This window comes from Thamnophis elegans, chromosome 2 (genome assembly GCF_009769535.1).
Source record: "Thamnophis elegans isolate rThaEle1 chromosome 2, rThaEle1.pri, whole genome shotgun sequence".
Classification (NCBI taxonomy): Eukaryota; Metazoa; Chordata; class Lepidosauria; order Squamata; family Colubridae; genus Thamnophis; species Thamnophis elegans.
In genome coordinates, this window is record NC_045542.1 from 157075555 (window position 1) to 157102741 (window position 27187).

The 27187-nt window shown below is 43.7% G+C and overlaps 1 protein-coding gene and 1 pseudogene across 4 annotated transcripts in view; both read right to left on the reverse strand.

The window, feature by feature from the left end:
* On the reverse strand, window positions 1–26681 carry LOC116504791 (annotated as a pseudogene).
* LOC116504750 (zinc finger protein OZF-like) overlaps window positions 1–27187 on the reverse strand; it is a 183981-nt gene that overhangs the window by 31585 nt on the left and 125209 nt on the right. The window contains exons 1-2 of one of the 4 annotated variants that reach the window (XM_032211972.1): window positions 16752–17254; window positions 13881–14023 (exon numbers count right to left, since the gene is read on the reverse strand). The exons of 1 other annotated variant lie outside the window; for it this stretch is intronic. The gene's annotated coding sequence lies outside the window, so the exon portion shown is untranslated. Of the gene's footprint in view, window positions 1–13880; window positions 14024–16751; window positions 17255–26603; window positions 26672–27187 lie in introns of those variants that run through there. 2 more of the 4 variants (XM_032211967.1, XM_032211969.1) reach the window with 2 other exon arrangements.

Sequence of the window (27187 nt, forward strand, 5' to 3'; positions counted from 1 at the left end):
TAATAGGTCTCTTCTCCAAACAGGCACACTTCATATCTTGTAATGGACTACCCTTGGCTCACAAGCTGGCAAAACTGTTCATGAAGCATATCTACCGCCTGCATGGAGTATCTTGAAGAATTATCTCAGACAGAGGGGTCCAGTTCACGGCTAAGTTCTGGAGGGAGTTCCTGCAGTCTATTGGGTCATCTCAGGGTCTTAGTTCAGCTTTTCATCTGGGCACCAATGGGGTAGCAGAGAGACTGAACACCACGATAGAGCAGTACCTGAGGTGTTACGTGAACTATTAGCAGTACAATTGGGCAGACCTCATAGCAAAATTCCATTCAGGAAATCCAAGCAAGCCTGCAGGAGGGACACATCCCTAAGTTATATACCTGTACTCAAATTGTCTTTGTGTCACACAGGTCGCTTTCGGGAAGTGAGGGGAGCCGTATGTCAACTTCTAAAGCATTGCCATGACTATTATCAGGCTGGCATGGAAGGGGAAATTCCATGCATGCCTTCAGCCGGAGTCAGATCTCATGTCTACAGCCTAGTTGGAGAATATGAATTACGACGCAGGACAGAGGGAAGGAGATGCAGGGTAAATACAGGTAGTCCTTGATTTGCAACAATTCACCCCAAAATTTCACTTTCTAAGTGAGACATCTGTTAAGAAAGTTTTGCTCCATTTGAACCACGTTTCTTGTTACAGATAAGTGAATCATTGCTGTTATTAGTTACGTGGTTGTTAAGCTAATCTGGCTTCCATATTGAATTTGCTGGTCAAAAGGACATAGAAGAGAATCACACGATTCTGGTTCACTGCAACCTGTATTTGGCAATTTCTATCATCTATCACCATAAGAATGCATATAACACACCAAAAAAGATTTTTGCATAATTTCAGAATTTCTGCAAAAAAAAATAAAAATTCAGCAACTTCTTATGCTGAAAGTGTATGGGTGGAATGTTTTCTGAGGCAAAGGTCACACACAGGGCACTCAAATGGTTTCTCCCCTCTGTGTATAAGGACATAATTTATAACGTTAACCCTAGTATGAGATCTTCCCCACTGTCTGGACACTCATAAGGTTTCCCCCCTGTGTGAGTCCTCTGGTGACTCACCAGGCTGGAATTCTGACTATAACATTTCCCACAATCAGGACACTCAAAGGGTTTCTCTTCTGTGTGAACTCTCTAGTGTGTCACCAGCTTGGAATTGGTATTGAAATTTTAACACAATCAGGACACTCAAAGGGTTTCTCCCCTGTGTGACTCCTCCTGTGTATCACCAGGTTAGAATTGTTACTAAAGCTTTTCCCACAATCAGGACACTCAAAGGGTTTCTAGCCTGTTTGAGTGCTCTGGTGTTTAACCAGACTAGAATTCTGACTGAAACATTTCCCACAATCAGGACATTTAAAGGGTTTCTCTCCTGTGTGAGTCCTCCTGTGCATCACCAGGCTGGAATTGGTACTGAAACTTTTCCCACAATCAGGACACTCAAAGGGTTTCTCTCCTGTGTGAGTCCTTTGGTGTGTCACCAGACTGGAATAGTGACTAAAAGTTTTCCCACAATCAGGACACTCAAAGGATTTCTCTCCTGTGTGAACCCTCTGGTGTCTAACCAGACTGGAATTGGTATTGAAACTTTTCCCACAATCAAGACACTCAAAGGGTTTCTCTCCTGTGTGAACCCTCTGGTGTGTCACCAGCTTGGAATTGGTATTGAAACTTTTCCCACAATCAGGACACTCAAAGGGTTTCTCTCCTGTGTGACTCCTCCTGTGTATCACCAGGTTAGAATTGTTACTGAAGCTTTCCCCACAATCAGGACATTTAAAGGGTTTCTCTCCTGTGTGACTCCTCCTGTGTATCACCAGATTAGAATTGTTAGTGAAGCTTTTCCCACAATCAGGACACTCAAAGGGTTTCTCTCCTGTGTGAGTGCTCTGGTGTTTAACCAGACTAGAACTCTGACTGAAACATTTCCCACAATCAGGACATTTAAAGGGTTTCTCTCCTGTGTGAGTCCTCCTGTGCATCACCAGGTTGGAATTGGTACTGAAACTTTTCCCACAATCAGGACACTCAAAGGGTTTCTCTCCTGTGTGAGTCCTTTGGTGTGTCACCATGCTGGAATAGTGACTAAAACTTTTCCCACAATCAGGACATTCAAAGGGTTTCTCTCCTGTGTGAACCCTCTGGTGTCTCACCAGACTGGAATTGGTATTGAAACTTTTCCCACAATCAGGACACTCAAAGGGTTTCTCTCCTGTGTGAATCCTCTGGTGTCTCATCAGCTTGGAATGGGTATTGAAACTTTTCCCACAATCAGGACACTCAAAGGGTTTCTCTCCTGTGTGAGTGCTCTGGTGTTTAACCAGACTAGAATTTTGACTAAAACTTTTACCACAAGCAGGACACTCAAAGGGTTTCTCTCCTGTGTGAACCCTCTGGTGTGTCACCAAACTGGAATTGGTATTGAAACTTTTCCCACAATCAGGACACTCAAAGGGTTTCTCTCCTGTATGAACCCTCTGGTGTGTCACCAGCTTGGAATTGGTATCGAAACCTTTCCCACAATCAGGGCACTCAAAGGGTTTCTCTCCTGTGTGAGTCCTTTGGTGTGTCACCAGGCTGGAATGACGACTAAAACTTTTTCCACAATTAGGACACTCAAAGGGTTTCTCTCCTGTGTGAGTCCTTTGGTGTCCCAACAGGTTGGAAGTCTGACTAAAACTTTTACCACAATCAAAACATTGAAAGGGTTTCTCTCCTGTGTGAGTCCTCTGGTGTGTAACCAGGCTGGAACGCTGACTGAAACTTTTCCCACAATCAGGACATTCAAAGGGTTTCTCTCCTGTGTGAGTCCTCTGGTGTGTAACCAGTTTGGATTTATCACAGAAACATTTCCCACATTCAGGACATTCAAACAGTTTCTTCTTGGTGTGAGTCCACATTCCCATACTTGCTAAAGCATTTATCACATTGGGAGCACTTTTAGGGCTTCTGTCCTGTGTGGGTCCTTCCATGAACCAAAATGGACTTGTTGTGACTAAAGGTTTTGCTACATTCAGAGTATTTGTATGGCTTTTCTCCAGTCTGGATCGTCTCACGCATGATCAACTGTGATTTGCAAGTTGTATCTTTCACACAACTGGCAGGTCTATGGAGCTTTTCCACAACTCATATTCCTGAGATCAAAAATATGGATGGTCCCTTGTTTGGTGTCCTTTTGTTTCAAGCCGTTTTCTTCCTCCCAGAGCAATGCCCGTCACACTGTCTGCTCTATGTGGTTTTCCAATTCTCCTTTTCCTCCTCAGTAACTTCCAGATATTTCCCTCTTTTGCTGAATGGAAAAATAATCTCCTTTGACCGTTCATGTAATATATGCTTGAATTCACATGCTCCGTTTCCCAGCTAGAAATCTCTTCTTGATTTTCTCTCGTTTCTCTCTCACCTATTGAGGAAGTTGAAGAATTGTGTGGCGCTCTGAAGGAAATGGAAAATATTTTGATTTCCGGACTGATTTGTTTTCCTTTTCAATGTTGCTTGTTATCCTCAGTGTCCAGAGTGCTCCTATTGCCAACTTCTGTGTCTATAAGATTCAAATAAAAGTTTATCTTTAATTGTGCATAAAATGGTTGCAGAAGAGGAGGAAAAAAGCAAAGAGCTTATGTTGCAATGAAATAGCACACATGTCACAATCCTACAATAATATTACATTAATCATGATTCATTTGACACATGGAAAACTACCCAGATCCAAGTTCAAATATCCATTCAATGAAGAAATTGGTTGTTGACTGGGTCAATCAATGAATTCTTAGCAGTGCAAAGGGTTGTTTTCAAACACAGGTGTTATAAAATTTAAAAACACTAAAAATAGAAATGCAAACATGCAACCACAATTTTGCTTTGAATCCATACTTTATTTTTTCATGGTTAGCTGAAACATGAAAAATGCCAGAGATTTGCATTAGTACTTCAGTCAGACTGTATTTACTTGTTTCACGTTGCAAGACGGGTCAGAGATAGAGACTACATCTACAAAAGCCAAAGTGTAGGAGTTTCCTAGTCTCTGACATTGAGGTTTGTGTTAAGACAATGCCAAAGATTAAAGACCTCGGCAATGATCTTAGAGAAGCAATTGTTGCTGTACATCAATTTGGGAAGGTTTAAAAGGCCATTTCCAGATACCATATTTTTTGGAGTATAAGATGCACCCTTTTCCCTCAAAAAAAGGGTGAAAATCTGGGTACATCTTATACAGTAAATGCAACATTTTTGGCCTCCTGAAACCCCACCCGCTTCACCAAAACGGCTGTGCATAGCCTTTAAGAGGCTTCCAAAGTGCTCCTGGGAGCAGGAGAGGGCAGATATAAACTAAAATGGTCCATTTTTCGCTCATTTTTGCTCCCCTAGCCCCCAGGAGGATTCTATAAGCCCCTTAAAGTCTGTGCATGCCCCCTTTTTTGGATACAAAAATGGCCCAGTTTTTGCGAGAAAAGGGCCATTTCTGGGTGATCTGCAGAGTGCAAAACATTTTTTAAATATTTGCCTCTTCAAAGTCTTGATGCATCTTATACTCAAAAAAATACGGTAATTTAAAATCCATCATTCTACACTGAGGAAGATTATTCAGAAGAGGAAACATTCAAGACAGTTGCCAATCTTCCCAGGACTGGACATTCAAGATAATTGTCATAAAGGGAGTTTTGTTCTCACCATCTTCTGATCATGTTATTGGACGATGTTTGGACCTGGTCAAGGCCAACCGTCCTGGCTCAGATCCTCCACTTGGAGTGAAGTACAGAGGAGATCCCAAAGAACTGGGGGTTTTTTTTACTGCAAGTTTGGAATTACATGCAGGAGTTTGGGGAGGTTTTTCATCGGAAGTTGCCAAAGTGAGAAGTGTTACTATGGCTTTGGAAGGAAAAGCGGCTGCCTGGATGTTAGCCTTGCATAATGATGATTCCCCCTGCTGTGGGGTTACAAGGGGTTTATGACTGCCTTCATGACCCCCCCCCCGCCCCTAAATCAAAAGGCAAAAAACAGGATGAAACCCTTAACCCAGGAGGGGAGGCCTGAGGCTGAGTACACACAGGGGTTTCGTGAGCTGTTGGTGCACATGCGGGGAAGGTCTGAGGAGGCACCAAAAGCAGGAAAGGAGGGGCATTGGGAACCCAACTGCTACGCTAGACATGTCCCAAAACTGACCCTGGCTGGTAGGGAGGAACCTGGCTGGCAACTAGGGAGACGCTGTGAAACTGCCCTGGAAAGCGTGGAAGGTGTTGATGTCCTTTCTCCAGGCCAGGAGAAGGAACCCTCCTCTTCCGTGGGAGAAAGTGAAACCGATTCAGATGATGACCATTCAGGACTTAAAGTGCCCTCTACAGGATCCATAAAGAACTCTCTGGCAAATTGAAAGACAAAAAAGATAAGCATAAAAAGTGAAAAGCGGAGGACATAACTAAGGCATTATGCAAACACAAGTAGTAGAACAAGTATCAGGAAGTAGCCCGAGCATGTAAAGATGAAGTGAGGAAAGCTAAGGCTCACAATGAAGAAAGGCTTGCCACAAAAGTAAAAAAAAAAAAAAAACTTCTTCCAACATGTTAAAAACAAGAAAAAAATTAAGGAAACAATTGGTCCATTGCTGGGAGAAAGTGGCAAGTAGGTGACAAGAAACAGGAAGAAAGCAGAACTTCTTAACTCATGTTTTGCATCTGTCTTTACACATAGGCATAAAACAGTCCAACCTATCAAAAACAGCACCACAAAATCAGATTAGGAACACAAGTTGAAATAAAGAAGAAAATGGTAAGTGAGCACCTGTCTACCCTAGATGAATTCAAATTGCCAAGATCAGATGGATTATACCCCAGGGTTCTGAAGGAACTGGCAGACGAGATCTCAGAACCACTTAAGTATATCTTTCAGAGATCCTGGAGCACTGGGGAACTACCAGAGGACTGGAAAACAGCTGATGTGGTTCCCATCTTCAAAAAAGGGGAACAAACAGATCCAGGAAACTACAGACCTATCAGCCTGACCTCAATGCCAGGAAAGATTCTGGAAAACATAATCAAACAACGAATTAGCGAACACCTATAAGCAAACAAAGTAATAGCTAAAAGCCAACATAGGTTTGTCAAAAACAGATCATGCCATACTAATCTTATTGCATTCTTTGATAATGTGACAAAATTAGTGGACCAGAGGAATGCCGTCGATATAGTTTACTTGGACTTCAGTAAGGCATTTGATAAGGTAGACCATAACCTACTACTAGATAAAGTAGAAGAATGTGGGTTAGACGGCATCACCACCAAATGGATTTGTAATGGCTGACCAACCACACTCAACATGTAGTCCTCAATAGAACTGCATCTTCATGGAGGGAAGTATGCAGTGGAGTACCCCAAGGCTCTGTTTTGGGCCCAGTACTCTTCTACATCTTCATCAATGATTTGGATGAGGGAATAATTGGGGAACTCATCAAATTTGCAGATGACACCAAGCTGGCAGGAATAGCCAACACTCCAGAAGATAGGCTAAACATACAGAGGGATCTTGACAGACTTGAGCATTGGGCACTATCTAATAAAATGAAATTCAATGCTGAAAAGAGTAAGGTTCTACATTTAGGCAACAAAAATGAAATGCACAGATACAGTATAGGTGGAACCTTGCTCAACAGTAGTAACTGTGAAAGGGATCTTGGAGTCCTAATGGACAACCATTTAAATATGAGCCAGCAGTGTGCAACAGCTGCCAAAAAAGCCTACACAGTTCTATGCTGCATAAACAGAGGGATAGAATCAAGATAACGTGAAATGTTAATCCCACTTTATAATGCCTTGGTAAAGCCACACTTGGAATACTGCATTCAGTTTTGGTCACCACAATGTAGAAAAGATGTGGAGACTCTAGAAAGAGTGCAGAGAAGTGCAACAATGATGATTAGGGCAGTGTTTTTCAACCACTGTGCCGCGGCACACTAGTGTGCCGTGACATAGTGTAAGGTGTGCCGTGGGAAAGTACTTTATATATAGTCAATATAGGCACAGAGTTAATTTTTTTTAACATTTTCTAATGGTGGTGTGCCTCGTGATTTTTTTTCATGAAAAAAGTGTGCCTTTGCACAAAAAAGGTTGAAAAATACTGGATTAGGGGACCGGAGACTAAAACATATGAAGAACGGGTGCAGGAACTGGGTATGTCTAGTTTAATAGAAAGAAGGACTAAGGGAGACATGTTAGCAGTGTTCCAAAATCTCAGGGGTTGCCACAAAGAAGAGGGAGTCAAACTATTTTCCCAGGCACCTGAGGGTAGAACAAGAAGCAATGGGTGGAAACTAATCAAGGAGAGAAGCAACTTAGAACTAAGGAGAAATTTCCTGACAGTTAGGACAATTAATCAGTGGAACAGCTTGCCTCCAGAAGTTGTGAATGCCCCAACTTTGAAGTCTTTAAGAAGAAGTTGGATAGCCATTTGTCTGAAACGGTATAGGGTTTCCTGCCTAGGCAGGGGGTTGGACTAGAAGACCTCCAAGGTCCCTTCCAACTCTGCTATTGTATTGTAATGCTGAGGGTAAATTGCAACCATGCGCTTACACCTCACGTAAGCTTACAGAGATAGAAAGGAGATGGGCCATATGGGAAAAGGAAGCTTTTGCTGTCAGGTGGGCTTTGATGACCTGGCGACACTTCCTAGAGGGAAATGATCAAATTCAGCAATTTTGGCCCATGACCCGCAAAGCATTAGCTGCGGCTCACCAGACTCACAAAAAACAGGCAGATAAGAAAAGGGTTAAACCTAAAGAGTACCAAGTTGGGGATAGAGTGTTTTTGTCCACCAAGTTCCTACAAACCGCCCAAAAATGGAAGAAGCCGGGGCCAAAGTACTTAGGTCCGTTCCCCATTGCAAAAATCATAAATTTTGTGTCGGTGAAGTTGGAGCTGCTGAAGAACCTTAGAATAATTTATCCTGTATTTCATGTGAACCTGTTGAAACCAGAACACACTTCTTCCTTTCGTCCGCCTCAACCTTCACCTCCGGTCCCTCTTCTTATTGAGGGAGAGCAACATTTTGAAGTTAAAGAAATCGTAGACTCCAGAAAACATAGAGGTTGCATTCAGTATTTGGTCTCCTGGAAACATTTCCCAGATTTTTACCTTTATCACTGTCTCCCCAGTATTTATTCCTGGCTAGGTCAATCTCCACATCTGCTGCCAGCTCGTACCAACGTTGCAGGTTGTGTGGGGCCCTTCTGTTAACACAGTTGTGGTATATATCTTGGTTCAAGCCATCCATAAAACTGTCCATTAAAGCCTCCTCGGACCACTCCCACATAAGCACCGACAGCTCACGAAACTCTTGGATGTACTCAGCCACTGGACTTCTTCCCTGAGTAAGAGTTTTCATCTTGGCTCTCGCCTTACGCTCGGCTAGAGAGTCATCAGAGCGCTTCCTCAGGGCGGCCATAAACACATTGTAATTCCTCAGCACGGGAAGTCATCATTATGCAAGGCGACCATCCAAGCTGCCGCCTTATTCTCCAATGCTATTGTCACAGTTTCACCTTTCTTTCCTCGTTGGGGAAATCTTCTTCAAACTGTTGCATGAAATTCCAGATCTGGACCAGGAAAAATCCCAGTTCTGTGGGGTCCCCTCCGAATTTCACACGAAGAGGAGGAACTTTTGTCATTCGATGTCTTCGGGGGGGGGGGGCTCCCCCCTTGGAGGGGCTTGTGTGGCTGCTGCTTCTTGTGCTGGGGCTCTCCCATCCTGATCAGCTCCGCTATCTGCCCACAGTCCCACCCCCAGGGTGAGGCAGGTCCTCTGCACGTTTCTCTTCTTGATCAGGAAAATCAGCTTCCCTCTCAGCCTGGCGCTCACAAAAACGTTTCTCCCAAGCCTCTTGGAAGAGTTTCATAGCGTGGGACATCATGAGATCCTCTTCTTCGGCTTCCTGCCAAGCAGCTGCAGGTCGCTGGTATTGGCTGGTGGTAGCTCCGGCAGGGATTTCCTCAGGATCATATCTCTGCCCCACTCCCAACGACCACCTAGGGCGAACGGATCTTTCCTCCAAATCCAGTTCCTCTGTCTGCTCTGTTTCCAAGGGGCATGTGGATCTGGCAGTGCCATGTTGTCCTCCTGGTCACTGCCTGGGTTGGACATTTCTATGAAAGTTTTGTTTTAATTGCACTCCCCTTGAAAAGTATTAGCTCCAGGATGAGCGCGAACTGAGACCTTGCTTATTGTCAGGCATGCCTCCTTCAGTAACCAAGAAACAAATCTCTCAACTCCATTGTTTGTGGAATTAAAAGTACTTTTACTGGTTATGAATAGATAGCAGCAAAGTAAAGCAAAGTCTGAGTCAGAAAAGCACGAAATCATACATATCAAACATTTGCCCAGGCCCCCCCCTCTAACAACCCCCACCCCATTGCCCAATCTTCAACTCCCTTAGGTGTCATGTGGTTGCATCTACAAGAACCATTATCAGGTTGGTATGCAGGATGGTTGGCCTTGACCAGGTCCAAACATCGGCCAATAGCATGCTCAGAAGATGGTGAGAACAAAACTCTTTTTTTGACTATCACTCCTGCACCATTTATTCCCATCTCAAATACCATGCCCCCCTCCCCATTTCCATGGCAGCCGAAAGCAAGCAAGAGAAGCAGAGGCTGACATCTGCAAAGGATTGATAAAGTCATACAGAAAAGAATTATTTCTAGTTATTGCTGCTAAGGGTGGCTCTACATATTATTGAGTCATACTTTTCTCACACACTTCTCCATTTTTAAAAATAAAATAAATGATGACCTGATGTAATATGTCACGTGTTGTTGTGGTTGTATTTACCTACTTTTAAGAACTACTAAGTTCTTAACTATGTCATGATTTCTACTATGTCCTGATAAGTAAAATCATAAAAGTCAAGGAGAGTGTACTTCCTTTTTTACATGACTGTGTATCTGGAAGTCCTGGGGATAGAGTATACATTTCCAGATACACTCAGAGAGAAATACAAATACACACACTTACAACATGGAGAAAATCCATGTCTTTCAAGCCTGAAAAATATCTCTGGCTAGTCAAATCTTTTGTGCTAATGTTAATCACACATTTGATGAATTTGATGATTGCTCATATGTTGAGATGGCAAGGCTGAAGTTTAGGCCTCAACAGGTTTCTGCTAGTCTGAAGTGAAAGCAAAGAAATGTATAAATATCGGTCTTCCACTATGCTCAGGGTTCCTTCCTCCATAGGAGGGACCCGTCACTTCTTACGCTGAAGGCCCATCTAATACAATGGGCTCTACATGGGGTTGCCCTTGAAGAGCACCCGGCGACTGCAGTTAGTCCAGAATGCGGCCGCGCGAGTGATAGTGGGCGCACCAAGGTTCGCCCACATTACACCCATCCTCCGCGAGCTGCACTGGCTACCTGTTGGTCTCCGGGTGCGCTTCAGGGTACTGATGACCACCTTTAAAGCACTCCATGGTAGTGGATCTGGATACTTGAGAGACCGCCTTCTGCCGATTACCTCCCTCCGACCGATTAGATCACACAGGCTGGGCCTCTTCCGGATTCCATCCGCCAGTCAATGCCGACTGGCGACTACACGGAGGAGAGCCTTTTCTGTTGCAGCTCCGACCCTGTGGAACGATCTCCCCGTGGAGATTTGTACCCTCACCACCATCCAGACCTTCCGCACAGCCCTCAAGACCTGGCTCTCCCAGCAGGCCTGGGGATAGGTTTTCAATTTACCCGTCCGAATGTTGATTGTTGAATGTATGTTGTGGTTTACTATTTTATTATTGGTCACTTATTGTTTGTCTTGTTATTGCACACCCTTCCCTTTGTGATTGTAAGCCGCCCTGAGTCCCCTCAGGGAGAAGGGCGGCCTATAAGTCTTATTAAAATCTCAAAATCTTAATACCACAACATATTTGCCTACAAAAAAATCAGGCAAAGTCTTCAAATCAGTCAGTTTCTCAGCTGGACACAAAATGGGAGATTAGAAATGAAATTCAAACCATCTCTACACTCATCACTTTGGGTCATGTGGGTTTTCTCGTGTGCAATAAGGGTGGAACATTTCCTGAAGCACTGATCACACTCAGGGCACATAAATGGTTTCTCCCCTGATTTGTATAAGGACATGATTTCCCACAGAGCTCTTTCCCACAGTCATAAGCAATAGCAATAGCAATAGCAGTGGACTTATATATCGCTTCATAGGGCTTTCAGCCCTCTCTAAGCGGTTTACAGAGAGTCAGCATATTGCCCTCAACAATCTGGGTCCTCATTTTACCCACCTCGGAAGGATGGAAGGCTGAGTCAACCCTGAGCCGGTGAGATTTGAACCGCTGAACTGCTGATCTAGCAGTAGCCTGCAGTGCTGCATTTAACCACTGCGCCACCTTGGCTAAGGGAAAGTCTCATAAGGTGTCTCATAAGATGGGAACGGTGATTGAAATTTTCCCCCACAATCGGGACATCCAAAGTGTGATAGGAAAATTCCAACAGGGAAACAAAGGCAACAACACAAGCAAAAATTCTTACTTTAAGATAAGAGGTTTATTGTTTCTAATAATTTGGAACATTAGAAATGAATAGATAATAGCAATAATACACTGCATTAATATATTAATGCAGAGGGCCAATGAGAAATAGCAAGTCCTACAAGGATTGCTATAAATCAAAGAGTTCCGAGCCGATCTTGAACCTTATCGTTTATACTATTCTTCTAACCACATCCTTGCTTCACAACCTCACTAACTGACACTCTCTGTGAACATCGGTGTAACATTACTTTCAATTCTTTATTTCCAACAGTTTCATTCTTCCTATTTTAAACGAATCCATACAAGTGCATATTTTGCAAAAACATATTTCAGAGTTAGCAACGGTTCAGAAGGATTACAAATATTTCTGGTAAATTTTGAAATCATCCGAGCTGAAAACTTTGGTTCATATCACTTTCTTCTGAGGCCTTCTATTATCCATAGGGCTTATTGAATCTTAATTGATCAGTAGGCTATATTTCTTGATTCTCACAAAAGGATTTCTTTCCTCTGTGAACCGTCTTGTGTGTCACCAGCCTAGAATTGTGATTGAAATTTTCCTCACAATCAGGACATTTAAACAGTTTCTTTCTTGTGTGCGTCCTCAGGTGTGTCAGAAGTCTGAAATTTTGACTGAAACATTTCCCACATTCAGGACATTCAAAGGATTTCTCTCCAGTGGGTATAAGCATATGATTTAGAAGGCTAGTCATACTACTGACATATTTCCCACAGTCTGGAAACTCATATGGTTTCTTTCCTGTGTGAGTTCTCTGGTGTATCACCAGGCTGGAATTCTGACTGAAAATTTTTCTGCAATTAGGATATTCAAATGGTTTCTCTCTGGTGTGACACCAGGCTGGAATTGGTACTGAAACTTTTCTGACAATCAGAACATTCAAAAGGTTTTTCTCCTGTGTGAGTTCTCTGGTGTGTCACCAGGTTTTAATTCTGACTGTAACGTTTCCCACAATCAGGACATTGAAAAAGTTTCTCTCCAGTGTGTAAAAGCAAATGATTTAGAAGGCTAGTCACACTATTGAGATATTTCCCACAGTCTGGACAATCATATGGTTTCTCTTCTGTGTGAGTTCTTTGGTGTGTCACCAGGGTGGAATTCTGACTGAAACTTTTTCCGCAATCAGAACATTGAAAGGGTTTTTCTCCTGTGTGAGTTCTCTGGTGTGCCACCAGGCTGGAGTTCTGACTGAAACTTTTTCCGCAATTAGGACATTCAAAGGGTTTTTCTCCTGTGTGAATCCACTGGTGTGTCACCAGGCTGGAATTCTGAGTGAAGCTTTTCCCACAATCAGGACATTCAAACGGTTTCTCTCTTGTGTGAGCACTCTGATGTGTAATCAGTTGGGAATTCTGACTGAAACATTTCCCACAGTCAGGACACTCAAATGGTTTCTCCCCTGTGTGTATAAGCATATGATTTAGAAGGCTAGTCATATTACTGAGATCTTTCCCACATTCTGGACACTCATATGGTTTCTCTCCTGTGTGAGTTTTCTGGTGTGTCACCAGGTTGGAATTCTGACTGAAACTTTTTCCGCAATCAGAACATTCAAAGGGTTTTTCTCCTGTGTGAGTTCTCTGGTGTGCCACCACGAAAGAGTTCCGACTGAAACTTTTTCCGCAATGAGGACATTCAAAGGGTTTTTCTCCTGTGTGAGTTCTCTAGTGTCTCACGAGTTTGGAATTTTGACTGAAAAATTTCCCACAATCAGGACATTGAAACAGTTTCTCTCCCGTGTGAATCCTCCGGTGTTGAACCAGGGTCGAATTGGTACTGAAACTTTTCCCACAATCAGGACATTCATCTTGGTATGAGTCCATGTTGCCATGCTCGCTAAAGAATTTACTGCATTGGGAGCACTTGAAGGGCTTTTTTTCTTGTGTGGATCCTTCCCTGAATCACAACAGAGTTGTTCTGACCAAAGGTTTTGCCACATTCTCCAGTTTTCTCCAGTTTGATTCCTCTCAGGCATAATCAGCTATGAGTTGCAAGTTGTATCTTTCGCACAACAGGCACGTCAATGGAGCTTTTCCACAACTCATATTCCTGGGGGAGATCAAAATTATGGAAGATCCCTTGTTTAGTGCTGCTTTGATTTAGTGGTGATATTCTTCCTCCCAGAGTGAGGCTTGCCCCACTTTCTGCCCAGTAACTTCTAGATATTTCCCGTTTTTGCTCAATAGAACAATAATCCCCCTTGACTTTTCATGTAACATATACTTGAGTTTTGCATACTCTACTTTCTCCAGGTAGAAATCTCTTTTTTGTTTTCTCTTTTTTCTCTCTTACCTCTCTTACCCGGAAGGTGAAGAATTGTGTGTTTTTCTGGAGGAAGTGGAAAACATTTTGATTTCTGGACTGATTTGTTTTCTTTTTCAATGTTGCTTGTTTTCCTCAATTGTTCAGCATGCTCATATTGCCATCCTCTTTGTCTATAGGATTCAAATGAAAGTGTATAATTGTGCATAAAATGGTTGCAGAAGATGAGAAAAAAAGAAAAAAGCTTATGTTACAATGAAAAAGCAAACATGCCACAAAGCTACAATAATTTTACATTAATCATGATTCATTTGACACATGGAAGACTACCCAGATCCATTCAATGATGAAATTCGCTTGTTGACTGGGTCAATCAATGAATTCTTAGAGGTTTTCTAATCCAAGCCCTGCTAAAGCAGGAGACCATATACATGTGATTGTCATTTCTGGTTTGCTTGTAGGGCCGGTTTTTGGCCTCCCGAGGCTTCAGGGAAGCCTCCTGAAGGTTCCAGAGGTTGAAAATCGGAGCTACGGACAAACTGGAAGTTCCCATTTCCTGAACTTCCAGGTTCCCCGTAGGACCATTTTTGACCCTCCGGAGCCTTCAGGGACCTTCAGGAGGCTTCCCTGAAGGCTCCAGAGGGCAAAAACTGCCCCTATGAGCAAACCGGAAGTGACTTCCGGTTTGTCCGTAGATCCCTTTTTGCCCTCTAGAGGCTTCATCGGACCCATGGGGAACCCGGAAGTCATCATTCCGAACCTTCCGGGCCCCCATAGTTCCCTTTTCACCCTGTGAAGGCTTCAGGGAAGTTCCTGAAGCCTCCGGAGGGCCTCCGGTGGGGGGAGGCTGTTTTCACCCTCCCCAGGCTCCTAGAAAGCCTCTGGACCCTGGGGAGGGAGAAAAAACTGTGCCAAAAGCGATGGGTGGTTTGCTGGTTGCCTGCACATGCGCGGGGGTCTTCCGCGCATTGAATTATGGGTGTGGGCATGCCCGAACATGATCCCCACTGCTCTACCCCCGCTTTTGGCACGGGGGCCAAAAAAGATTAGCCATCACTGCCGTATACCATTTCAGACAAGTCACTCTCTTGTGTCTTTTGAAAAGCCTCTAATGATGGAGCGTCACAGTGACAGCCAAGTACTGCTAATAAAGTGCTCTTGATCAATTGATGTGATTGCTGCTGCAAACTCTGACCTATCAATTGATCATCAGCATCATAAGACGCAACTTTTTCCCTCAAAAAAGAGACTGAAAATCTGGGTGCGTCTTATATACCGAATATAGCACTTTTTTGCCTTCTGAAGCCCCGCCCCTCCACCAAAATGGCCATGCATACCCTTGTGGAAGCTTTCAGAGAGCTCCTGGGGGCTGGGGAGGGCAGGAATAAGCAAAAAATGGCCCATTTTTGCTCCCCCACCAGCAGTACTCTATAAGGCTATGTATGCAGTTTTTTTGACAAAACATGGGTCCGTTTTCGTGAAAAACGAGCCATTTTTTTGCTCGTTTTTGCCACCCCGGAGCACTCTGCAAGCCCCCCCAGCGCTGTCCTTACCTTTTGTTTGAAAAAAAGGGCCCATGTTCGTGAAAAATGGACTGTTTTGGGGAGGTTTGCATTGTGCAAAAACTTTTCTTTTCCAAAAGCTCTTTAACCGATTGATGAGAATTACATTGATCAAATGCTGCAGATTGTCAGCTGTTTCCTTCTCCAGCACATGGATAAATACACTTGGATACTACCTACCTACACACACTCTCTCCCTACCTACCTATTGTATTTCTCTCTCTCTATCCCTCTATCTATCTACCTCTCTCCCTACCTATCTACTGTATTTCTCTCTCTTTATCCCTCGACCTACCTACCTACCTACCTACCTACCCACCCTTTCTCCCTATTTACTGTATTTCTCTCTCTTTTCTATTTCTCTCTATCCGTCTACCTACCTACCTACACTCTCACACTACCTACCTATTGTATTTCTCTCTCTCTATCCCTCTATGTACGTACCTCTCTCTCCCTACCTATCTACTGTATTTCTCTTTCTATTACTCTCACTCTATCCCTCTACTTACCTACACACGCAATCTCTCTCCCTACCTACCTACTGTATTTTGCTCTCTCGCGCCATCTACCTACCTACCTACCCACTCTCTCTCTCACTCTCTCTAACTCTATCTACCTACCTTTTTTAATTAGCCCCTTGAAAACCTTGGTGTGTCTTATACTCCGAAAAATGTGATCGTTGTCAATCTTCCCAGGAGTGGACATCCAAGAAAATCCATCCCAAGGCCAGATGATGCAATGGGCAGAGCAATTTTTTTTAAAAAAGGTTATATATCAGACTCTACAGGCTTCAGTTAGCATGTTAAATATCAAGATTCATGACAGTGCAAATAGAAAAATAGAACAACTCTGATTCGTTTGGAAGGGTTGCTCTTCTCTCTAAAAAGGTCATAGGAACATGGCTGAGATTTGCAAAGTTGCATCTGAAAAAATCACAGGACTTCTGGAACACTGTCCTTTGCACAGACCAGACCATAATGCACAGTGACATGTTTGACAAAAATCAAGCACAGCATATCAGCACAAGCAACAAACGGCTGTTCAATCTCCCATGAAAACCCTCCAGTGATGGCAGCACCCACAACCTCTGGAGGGAAGCCATTCCCAAAGAATCAACCTTAATTTAAGAGACTTTTTCAATCTTTCCACCAGAAGGAAAATTGCAGCCACCAGTTTCACAGCGGGCGGCACCAGTGGGCTTAAATTCGGGGAGGGAAGGAACCTGCAGCAGCAGCAGCTGAGATGCTTCAGCCCAGTTGCTTCTCTGCTTCCAGGCCGTGGAGGGAACTGAACAGCCCGACTTGCTCCAGGACTCTCCTCCCACCGGCCCTCCACTCACCTTCCAGCTGCTGGTTCGATCCTTCGACTCTGGATTGGGCAGCATACAAATGTTATTAAACTTCAAACTTGGAAGAGCCGCCCAGCACACCTCCTTCCTCCCATGAGTCATCCGGAAGAGGAAGTTCCTCTGCGCTTCTCTCCTCCTATCCTTTCTAGCAATGGTTTAAAACTCCTTTTTTAAACGCAAGGATGGTGTAGATGGCTTTCTAGGCACAGATGTTGCCTGACCGCCATCTAGCGACAGGAGGTGGAAACGCACACTTGTCCAATCTCCATCAAGGTATTTGGAAGATGTTTTCAGAGATTCCATGGCAGCAGGTCCTTTTCGATTCCTCGAATCTCTCTTTGATCAGTTTCCATCCATTGTATCCTAAAAGGTCCTTAAAAATCCTGTCCTTAGAATTTGGGTGGGGGAAGGCAAATTTTAATCCCATCAACTGGAGCTGAAGGTTTTTTCTTTGTGAATAGGCTGGCCTGGATTTCTTAATGGGCACAAAATCTCTGAAGATACTTTTCTCCATTTCTCCTTTGGGTAAATATAATATTCTGCCTCTCTTTAATATTCCCCAAAACATTTTATTCTCGGGGTGGGTGGGTTTGTGATTGCTTCTCACAGTACACAGACCACATAACCATGCCAACTTACAATATCTGTTGCAGCTGTGGTCATTAAGCAAATCACCATGTTCCGTTCAGTGCAATGTACCATGACTGTGACTTACAACTTCCTGTCATTTTTGTTTCTTGGAAGTCAATTGTGAAGGTTCCAAATGGCGATTCCATGACTGTGGAACTCAGCAACTATTGTAATTGCAAGCCAGGGCTGCCCCCAAATAACTGTGATGGCCACAACTTTGAGAAATGCTTGTAAGTCTACTTTTTCAGTACCAGTGTAATTGTGAAGGCTGAGTAGTAAGTGGTAAGCAAGGATGGTCTATAAAACTGACTAACCCAAAGAGGGCTCGATAGCTGTTATTTAAAAAATCCTAGTTTAAACACAGTTGTGTCAGGATTATAAATGGATAGTGCACCACTACAAAATCTTATGTTTTGTTTGCTAGGTATGGAAGTTAAAAAAATCACAGAGGACAGCAGTGGCATTATCAGTTCTATATTGTTTCCAAGAAAAGAACATGTATACAAAATCACAAGTTAACCCTAATATGAAGGAGAACCAGTTTTAAAGCATGTACCACCAATGGAATGAAATCTCGGGAGTGGAGAAATATGTAGTGTAGAAAGTTAGCACCAACTCCTCTCCTAGAATAATGAGGTCTCTTAAATGAGATAATCAAAAAAATTCCAACATCAAGTTGGTTCCTACCCGTTTTATATCTTTGTAATGTAGTGCACCCAAGATATATAAGCTGCAGTTCTGCTTTAGATCAGGGCTGATCAGAGGGCTGCCAATGCTTTTGTGGAATCCAGTGTGCAGAGTGTGTCAAGCTTCAAATGGCGTTTTTGCTGTTGCAACTATTATCATTTCTCAGTTTGCAAAAAAAACTATGGGGAGACAGAAGGGGGAGATAGAACAAAGCTCCAGACATCGATGCCAGCCATGGGAACCAAGGACGTTTCGGCAGGTTTACCAGAGTCAAAAAAGACTTTCTCACAACAACACTAGAAGTCTCCATTGGACAATGTGTCCTGGCCTAATAGCAGGGAGGGAAAACTTGAATGTTAACTATGTGCATTTGCATGGGAAATAGATCTGCTTTTGCCCTCATCTTTGCCGATATGATGTATTCATTAAAGCTTTGCTGCTTGCTACCTGTGCATAGAGAAAACCTCCCTGTTCCTATGAACAATGTGAAAGAGAAATGTTGGACTGGATTACTCTTGAGGAATGGACTTTAGGACAGGATCTATTTCCAAGGAAGATTTTATTCTGGTAAACTGAGCAGAGGTAATTTCCAAAGAGGAATGGGTGATGACAATTTCTCAACGGAGAAAAAGGCGGAAGGTGCATTATATCATTTTTTCTTTTTTTCGACTCCTTTCCTGCTTCTCTGTATCAATTGTTTTAGTTTGTTTTGCATATTTTATTAATTAAAATTTTGAATTAAAAAAAGGAATGTGTATCAAACAAAGAGTGGGGCAACTTTGATACATTTTTGTAGGCACATCTGTATTACCAATCTTTCTTCCAACCCTTTGAAATGCCTTTTGGAAACATTTCTCTCAGCATATATAGACAATAATCTCCTCTTCCCAAGCCCCCCTTTTCTAGCTCTGCTGGTTACGTGATTTCCTCTTTGACCTAATGAAAACTTCTGTGTATGCAAAGTTACAGACGCACAAGACATTTAGGATGGGTGCCCTTGGAAGCATCTCTGGCCAGCACGAAGGAAGTTGGCTTCCTTTAGTTTCTCACCCATTGAAAATCTTTGAACCTAAATCCTTGGCAGCGACCACTCCAAAAAGATTTTTACAATTTCTACTAATATAAATATAGGTAATCCTTGGGTTACAAGTGTTCTTTTAGCAAATGTTCAAAGTTACACGATAAGCCCCCCCTTCCCCCCAGCATTTACAAACAAATCCCGAAATTATGAATACTGGAGCACCACGGCTGTTGTTCATCCTTACGAACGACCGCAGAGGCTCTGTTATATTCACCCCTATTCTCCCAACCCCAGCTGAGTCTTCACAGGCATTTTGCCTGTGGAGAGTGACTTACCTTGCAAAGATCTCTTTGCTGTGCTTTATTTGCCAGCATTCACAGAGGACAGAGTCCTAACGTACCGCAAGATCACGCAAGGTCAGGAGTCTTGAGTAATCTGACACTTTAGGCATCTATTCTCTGTGAATTGAGGCGTGGACGTTTGCATATGGAGGGAAGACTTCATTCTTTCAGTCCTTCCCTCCATTTGCCGTTTTCTTGCCAAAGCCTGCTGGGAGATTGCATTCCCATAGGGCCTCAGCAGCCCTTTGCAAACTGCCTTTGTTGGCACCAACTGAGCTTGGGAGGAGTGGGTGTGTCCCTCTGAGGTCCTGTTCCTACAGGCAAAGGCTTTTTGCAAAGGGCTGCCAAAACCTACAGGAACGCAATCCTCAAGTGATTTGCCAATGAGAAAGCAACTCTAAGAAGTCGCGCACAGCCTCTCAGGGCTGCTTTCTTGGCGCCAGATGCATTGTCCAACTGATCTGAAGCAGGAAAACAATGAGTGTGTGGGCGAAAGCAGGGAGTGATGTCGTTCAATGTAAGAGATTCACTCCCATAACTTCTCAAGTTTCGGATGCAATGGGCAGGATCCATTACATTCATAACCCAAGAACTACCCATATCCAGCAAGTTCTGCTGCTAATGACCAGATAGCATTATCACACTAATATGTTGCCATTTTTTCCTTCCTCCTTCCCGTTTAACGCCATTACATATTTTCCTATAAAAAATTAGGCAAATTCTTTGTAGTCAAATTAAATAGTCAATTTCTCAGTTGGATTTACAGAGGGACTTTAGAAATGAAATTCAAATCTTTTTTACACTCATCACTTGGGGCCTCATGTGGATTTTCTTGTGTGCAATAAGGGTGGAATTTCTCCTGAAGCACCATCCACATTCGGCACACTCAAATGGTTTCTCCCCTGTGTGTATAAGCATATGATTTAGAAGGGTAGTCCTAATACTGAAATCTTTCCCACAGTCTGGACACTCATATGGTTTCTCTCCTGTGTGAATTCTCTGGTGTGTCGCCAGGGTGGAATTCTGACTGAAACTTTTTCCGCAATCAGAACATTCAAAGGGTTTCTCTCCTGTGTGAGTTCTCTGGTGTTTCACCAGGGTGGAATTGATACTGAAATGTTTACCACAATCAGGACACTCAAAGGGTTTCTCTCCTGTATGAGTCCTTTGATGTGTCACCAGGCTAGAACTGGTACTGAAACTTTTTCCACAATCAGGACATTTAAAGGGTTTCTCTCCTGTATGAGTCCTTTGATGTGTCACCAGGCTAGAACTGGTACTGAAATGTTTACCACAATCAGGACACTCAAATGGTTTCTCTCCTGTATGAGTTCTTTGGTGTTTCACCAGCCCCGAATGATGACTAAAACCTTTTCCGCAATCAGGACACTCAAAGTGTTTCTCTCCTGTGTGAGTCCTCTGGTGTTCCATCAGGCCGGAATTCCGACTAAAACTTTTCCCACAATCAGGACACTCAAAGGGTTTCTCTCCTGTGTGAGTTCTTTGGTGTATCACCAGGCTGTAATTCCGACTAAAACTTTTCCCACAATCAGGACACTCAAAGGGTTTCTCTCCTGTGTAAGTCCTTTGGTGTGTCACCAGGCTGGAATTCCAACTATAACTTTTCCCACAATCAGGACATTCAAACGGTTTCTCTCCTGTGTGAGTCCTCTGGGGTTCCATCAGGCTGGAATTTTGACTAAAACTTTTACCACAATCAGGACACTCAAAGGGTTTCTCTCCTGTATGAGTTCTTTGGTGTTTCACCAGCCCCGAATGATGACTAAAACCTTTTCCGCAATCAGGACACTCAAAGTGTTTCTCTCCTGTATGAGTCCTCTTGTGTCTCACCAGGATGCCACTCTGACTAAAACATTTCCCACAATAAGGACATTCAAAGGGTTTCTCCCCTGTATGAGTCCTCTGATGTCTCACCAGGCTGGAATTGCTACTGAAACTTTTCCCACAATCAGGACATTTAAAGGGTTTCTCTCCTGTGTGAGTTCTCTGGTGTGACAACATGTAGGAATTTTGACTAAAACTTTTACCACAATCAGGACACTCAAATGGTTTCTCTCCTGTATGAGTTCTTTGGTGTTTCACCAGCCTGGAATAATGACCAAAAGTTTTCCCACAATCAGGACACTCAAAGGGATTCTCTCCTGTGTGAGTTCTCTGGTGTGACAACAGGTTGTAATTTTGACTAAAACTTTTACCACAATCAGTACACTCAAAGGGTTTCTCTCCTGTGTGAGTCCTCTTGTGTTTCACCAGGATGCCTCTCTGACTAAAACTTTTACCACAATCAGGACACTCAAATGGTTTCTCTCCTGTATGAGTTCTTTGGTGTTTCACCAGCCCCGAATGATCACTAAAACCTTTTCCGCAATCAGGACATTGAAAGGGTTTCTCTCCTGTATGAGTTCTTTGGTGTTTCACCAGATCCGAATGATGACTAAAACCTTTTCCGCAATCAGGACATTGAAAGGGTTTCTCTCCTGTGTGAGTCCTCTGGTGTTGCATCAGGCTGGAATTGTGACTAAAACTTTTACCACAATCAGGACACTCAAAGGGTTTCTCTCCTGTGTGAGTCCTTTGGTGTGACACCAAGCTGGAATTGTGACTAAAACTTTTCCCACAATCAGGACATTCAAACGGTTTCTCTCCTGTGTGAGTTCTCTGGTGTGACAACAGGTTGTAATTTTGACTAAAACTTTTACCACAATCAGTACACTCAAAGGGTTTATCTCCTCTATGAGTCCATTGGTGTGCCACCAGCCTCGAATGATGACTAAAACCTTTTCCACAATCAGGACATTGAAAGGGTTTCTCTCTTGTGTGAGTCCTTTGGTGTGCCAAAAGGTTGGAATTCTGACTAAAACTTTTACCACAATCAGGACATTCAAAGGGTTTCTCTCCTGTGTGAGTCCTCTGGTGTGTAACCAGTTTGGATTTATCACAGAAACATTTCCCACATTCAGGACATTCAAACAGTTTCTCTTTGGTGTGAGTCCACGTTGCCATACTTGCTAAAGCATTTATTGCATTGGGAGCACTTTTAGGGCTTCTGTCCTGTGTGGGTCCTTCCATGAAACAAAACGGAGTTGTTGTGACCAAAGGTTTTGCTACATTCAGAGTATTTGTATGCCTTTTCCAGTCTGGATCCTCTCATGCATAATCAACTGTGATTTGCAAGTTGTATCTTTCCCACAATGGGCACGTCTATGGAGCTTTTCTACAACTCATATTCCTGAGGAGATCAAAAATATGGATGGTCCCTTGTTTGGTGGTGTTTTGTTTCAAGCCGTTTTCTTCCTCCCAGAGCAATGCCTGTCACACTGTCTGCTCTACGTGGTTTTCCAATTCTCCTTTTCCTCCCCAGTAACTTCCAGATATTTCCCTCTTTTGCTGAATGGAAAAATAATCTCCCTTGACCATTCATGTAATATATGCTTGAATTCACACTCTCCGTTTCACAGCTAGAAATCTCTTCTAGATTTTCTCTCGTTTCTCTGTCACCTGCTGAGGAAGTTGGAGAATTGTGTGGCTCTCTGAAGGAAATGGGAAATATTTTGATTTCTGGACTGATTTGTTTTCCTTTTCAATGTTGCTTGTTATCCTCAGTGTCCAGAGTGCTCCTATTGCCATCTTCTGTGTCTATAAGATTCAAATAAAATAAATAAAAGTGTATCTTTAATTGTGCATAAAATGGTTGCAGAAGATGAAAAAAAGAAAAATGTTTCCATTACAATGAAAAATGATGAAATTCACTTGTTGATTGGATCAACTTAAAAGACTGAAAACAAACTACCTTCAGTTTATCCCATGCCTGCCCTTCGTGGAGGTGTCCGCAATACAGGACAGCAAAACTGTCAAAATGATGGTTCTAATAAGTTGATTAGAACTCCTGTTTTTATTGTGCAACAGCTTTAGCATTTAAGAACAGAAGTAAGTTAGTTGCTTTTCTAGTAATACATAAACATTAAAAGGGCTCTCCTGCAGGAACCCTGCCATGGTCTAATTCAGATTGGAAATATAGCAAAGGAAAATAATATTCCCCACTTCCTTTGTCCTGTTTCCCCTACTGGAAATAGCTGCTTGTAACACACAAGGATGGGAAAGTTTCTTAAGAGCTCACAATTCAAGAATACCAAGGTGCAGATTAGGTATCTCAGGGTGGGGAAGGCCATTGGGGGGGGGGGGGGCGCGTAGTGATAGAACAGGCACTCAAGGCCTCTCCTGCCCACTTGCTTCTCCCTCCTTTCCTGCCCCAAGGACTCACTTACCTTGCATCCTCTGTTTCTTTGCCTCTGAGGAAGGGAGAGGAGATTTGGCTTGGAAAGGCTTTTCATGCTGAGAATGGACGCTCTTGAATGCTATAATATCATGCAGATTCAGGCACCCATCCTCTTCTGCAGAGTCAGGGACCCAGAAACTTTCATTCTCAACGCGAAAAGTGTTTGCCAATCTCCTGCTAGTCTCCCCACTGCAAACTACTTTCCACTTAACTACTTAATGAGACCTTGTTGGGATGTTTGCATGCAAATGGGACGAGACAGAGAGAGAAAGAGGCAGAGAGAGAGAGCGCAGTGTGTGTGTGTGTCTTTATGGGAGAAAGAGCGATCTTCCGCCAGGGCACCCAGGTTGCTGGGATTGAGGCAGTGGGAGTGGAGTACGAATCAAGGCGGAGTGTAGGTATGGAGCTTCCCCTCCAATCCCTGCACCAGCTTAACTGGGTGCCCCGCCAGCAAGGCACCGAAGCGCTGCAACTTCTGCCGCAGCAAGACAGAGAGAGAGAGGAAGGGGGCTCTCCAAACTCTGTTTGTGTGTGTGAATGAGAGAGTACGGATCCCTGCTTCAGTCACGGCATTCAAGTTGCTGGCAGCAGCAGCGGGGGGGGGGGGGGCAGGAGCCACCTGAGTAGCTGTTTTTCTCCTTGTTCTCCTCCCCACTCAAGCAGTGACAGGCTTTACGGGACAGCAGGGCCTCTCATTTCCCCCCCTGCATGGCGAATACAAGCTTCAGTCAGGGTATTCAAGCTGCTGCTGGCAGTAGCCATGATTGCCCCCTTCCCAACCCAGCCAGCACTGCATGACTTGCTCCCTCCCTGCCCAGCCAGCACAAAGCATCACCGTTCTTCTCCTTCTCATCATCCTCCCCGCTCATGCAGCAGCAGGGTCCGTGGGACATGGTCTTATTCCTGCCCCCGCGCAGCGAACTCTGGTGGGCTGGACGCGGGTGTGAAGTGCCTGGCCCCGCAGTGCTTGGGTTTAGGTTTATTCGATTTATATGCCGCCCTTCTCCCTATGACTCAGGGAGCTCATTTGAAGGCTTCATTCAGCCTTCAAACAGTAAGGCTGGCCATGTAAGTGAGCAGCGCACCAAGGGCATGGATGACATTGGTTACTGCACCCGTCTGATTCCGATTCCACAGCTTGCCTTACTGTTTGACAGGGAGTTTGCCTTACTCCATGTCCCATGGAGCCGCTGCCGCTTGGGCGGGGAGGACGACAAGGGACCTCAAGAGAGTTGTGCATAAAAAAACACCCACAAATCTTTAATGAACTGAAGCAATATTGTAAAGAAGAGAGGGCCAAAATTCCTCCACAACACTTCAAGACACTGATAAAGTCACACAGAAAAGAATTACTTCTAGATGTTGCTGCTAAAGTTGGTTCTACAAATTATTGAGTCATACATTTTTCACACATGACTTCTCCGTTTTGCCTTTCTTTTTATAAAATAAATGATGACCTGATGTAACATGTCAGGTGTTGTTGATGTTCATCCGTGGTTGTATTTATCTACTTTTAAGAACTTCTAAGGACCAACTGATTTTTACTACGTCCTGATACCTAAAATCATAGAAGTCAAGGAGAGTATACTTTCTTTTCCACATGAGAGATTATACATTTGCAGACAAATACACTCAGAGCGAAATAAAAATACACACATCTACAATAGGGAGATAATCCATGCCTTTCAAGCCTGAAAAAATAATTAAAATTGTTACAGTCAAACCTTCTGCACTAATGTTAATCGGGAACCTGATGAATTTGATGATTGCTCATGTTTTCAGATGGCAAGGCTGAAGTTCAGGCCTCAACAGGCTTCTGGGGCCATGAAAACTTTCATTGGAAAGTTTTTGTTCAGATAAATAAAAGCATTGGCTTCTCAACAGACACACTTGATTTTACTGAGCCACACCTGTCAATCTGCATGACACTAACTTTACAGATGTGAGGACTTTAATGGATGAAATGATGTCGAAAGCCTCTGCAAGATTTGAAGCAACAGCTGAAGCCATGAGCTCAAAGGGAAGTAAATACTTTCCACAACCCCTTTGGTGACATCCCAATTGAAGTAGTCCTCACTTACTGACTGCAGATGGGCCTGGAATCTGTGTCACTAAGCGACCCAATCATGAAGCATGATGCCACAGGACAGAGCGAAGTTACATCTGTACCTTTAATGTATTTTAATATGTATGTATCTTTTATGTCTCTAAGCCCCTCCATAGTTATGTCATGGTAAGGTTTGTCGGCAATACATTTTATAAATGAATACAACTGAATAATAAGAACATTCCAAACGTTCATTTTTTTAAAAAAGTGCTGTGTTAAGCACAGTTGAAGCTGGTGAATACGGGGATGGGGGCACCAATAGGAAACACAGTGCTTGTTAGTTAGAAATGTAAGTAAAACAAAACAACCCAGAAAAGACCAGAGGAACATTAGTCCGACCTTGTTGCCCAGAAAACGTCAGGTCCATAACAGAATAATTGAGTTTGGAGGGACCTTGGAGGTCTTCTAGTCCATCCTCTGTTCAGGCAGGGGACCCCATTCGATTCTGAGCAATTGGCTGTCCAATCTCCTCTTAAAACCCTCCAGTGAAGGGAGCACCCACAACCTCTGGAGGGAAGCCATTCCCAAAGAATCCTCCTTAATTTAAGAGAGATTTTTAAAATCTTCCCAGCAGGAGGAAAATTGAAGCCACCAGTTTCACAGCTGCAGCCCCAGTGGGCTTCAATTCGGGGAGGGAAGGAACCTGCAGCAGCAGCAGCTGAGATACTTCAGCCCAGTTGCTTCTCTGCTTCCAGGCCGTGGAGGGAACCGAACACCCCGACTTGCTCCAGGACTCTCCTCCCACCGGCCCTCCACTCACCCTCCAGCTGCGGCTTCGATCCTGGGAAGAGCACAAAAGCCGCTCTGCACTCCACCTTCCTCCCATAAGCGATCCAAGAGGAAGTTCCCCTGAGCTTCTTCTCTACTCTCATTCTTTCTAGCAATGATGTACTCGATGGTTTTTTCAAGCTGAAGCAGGGCTGACACTACTGAATTGATGCCTTTCTAGGCACAGATGTTCCCTCACCGCCCTCAAGCGACAGGAGGTGGGAAAACATGCTTGTCCAATCTCCACCAAGGCGTTATGGAAGATGTTGTAGTGATTATATGGCAGCCGGGCTTTTTCGATTCCTAGCGACCCACCTTTGCAACTGAGCCCCGTGAAGTAGTGACACGTGACGCTACTTAGCTTCGTTTTTAGTGCCTTTGGGTCAGTCTGTAATGTCCTGGCAAGGGTTTTTGGAGTGGTTTCCTCACTTTCCTGCTTCCTAAACTTGAGAGGACTGGCTAAAGTTCGACAGATGGTTTTGCTCTTCAGGTGGGACTGGAACTGAGTGTTTCTCTGTCTCTAACCTGGTGCCTTCACCACTACACCCTTTTTTCTACGTGTTTCACTTTTCTTCT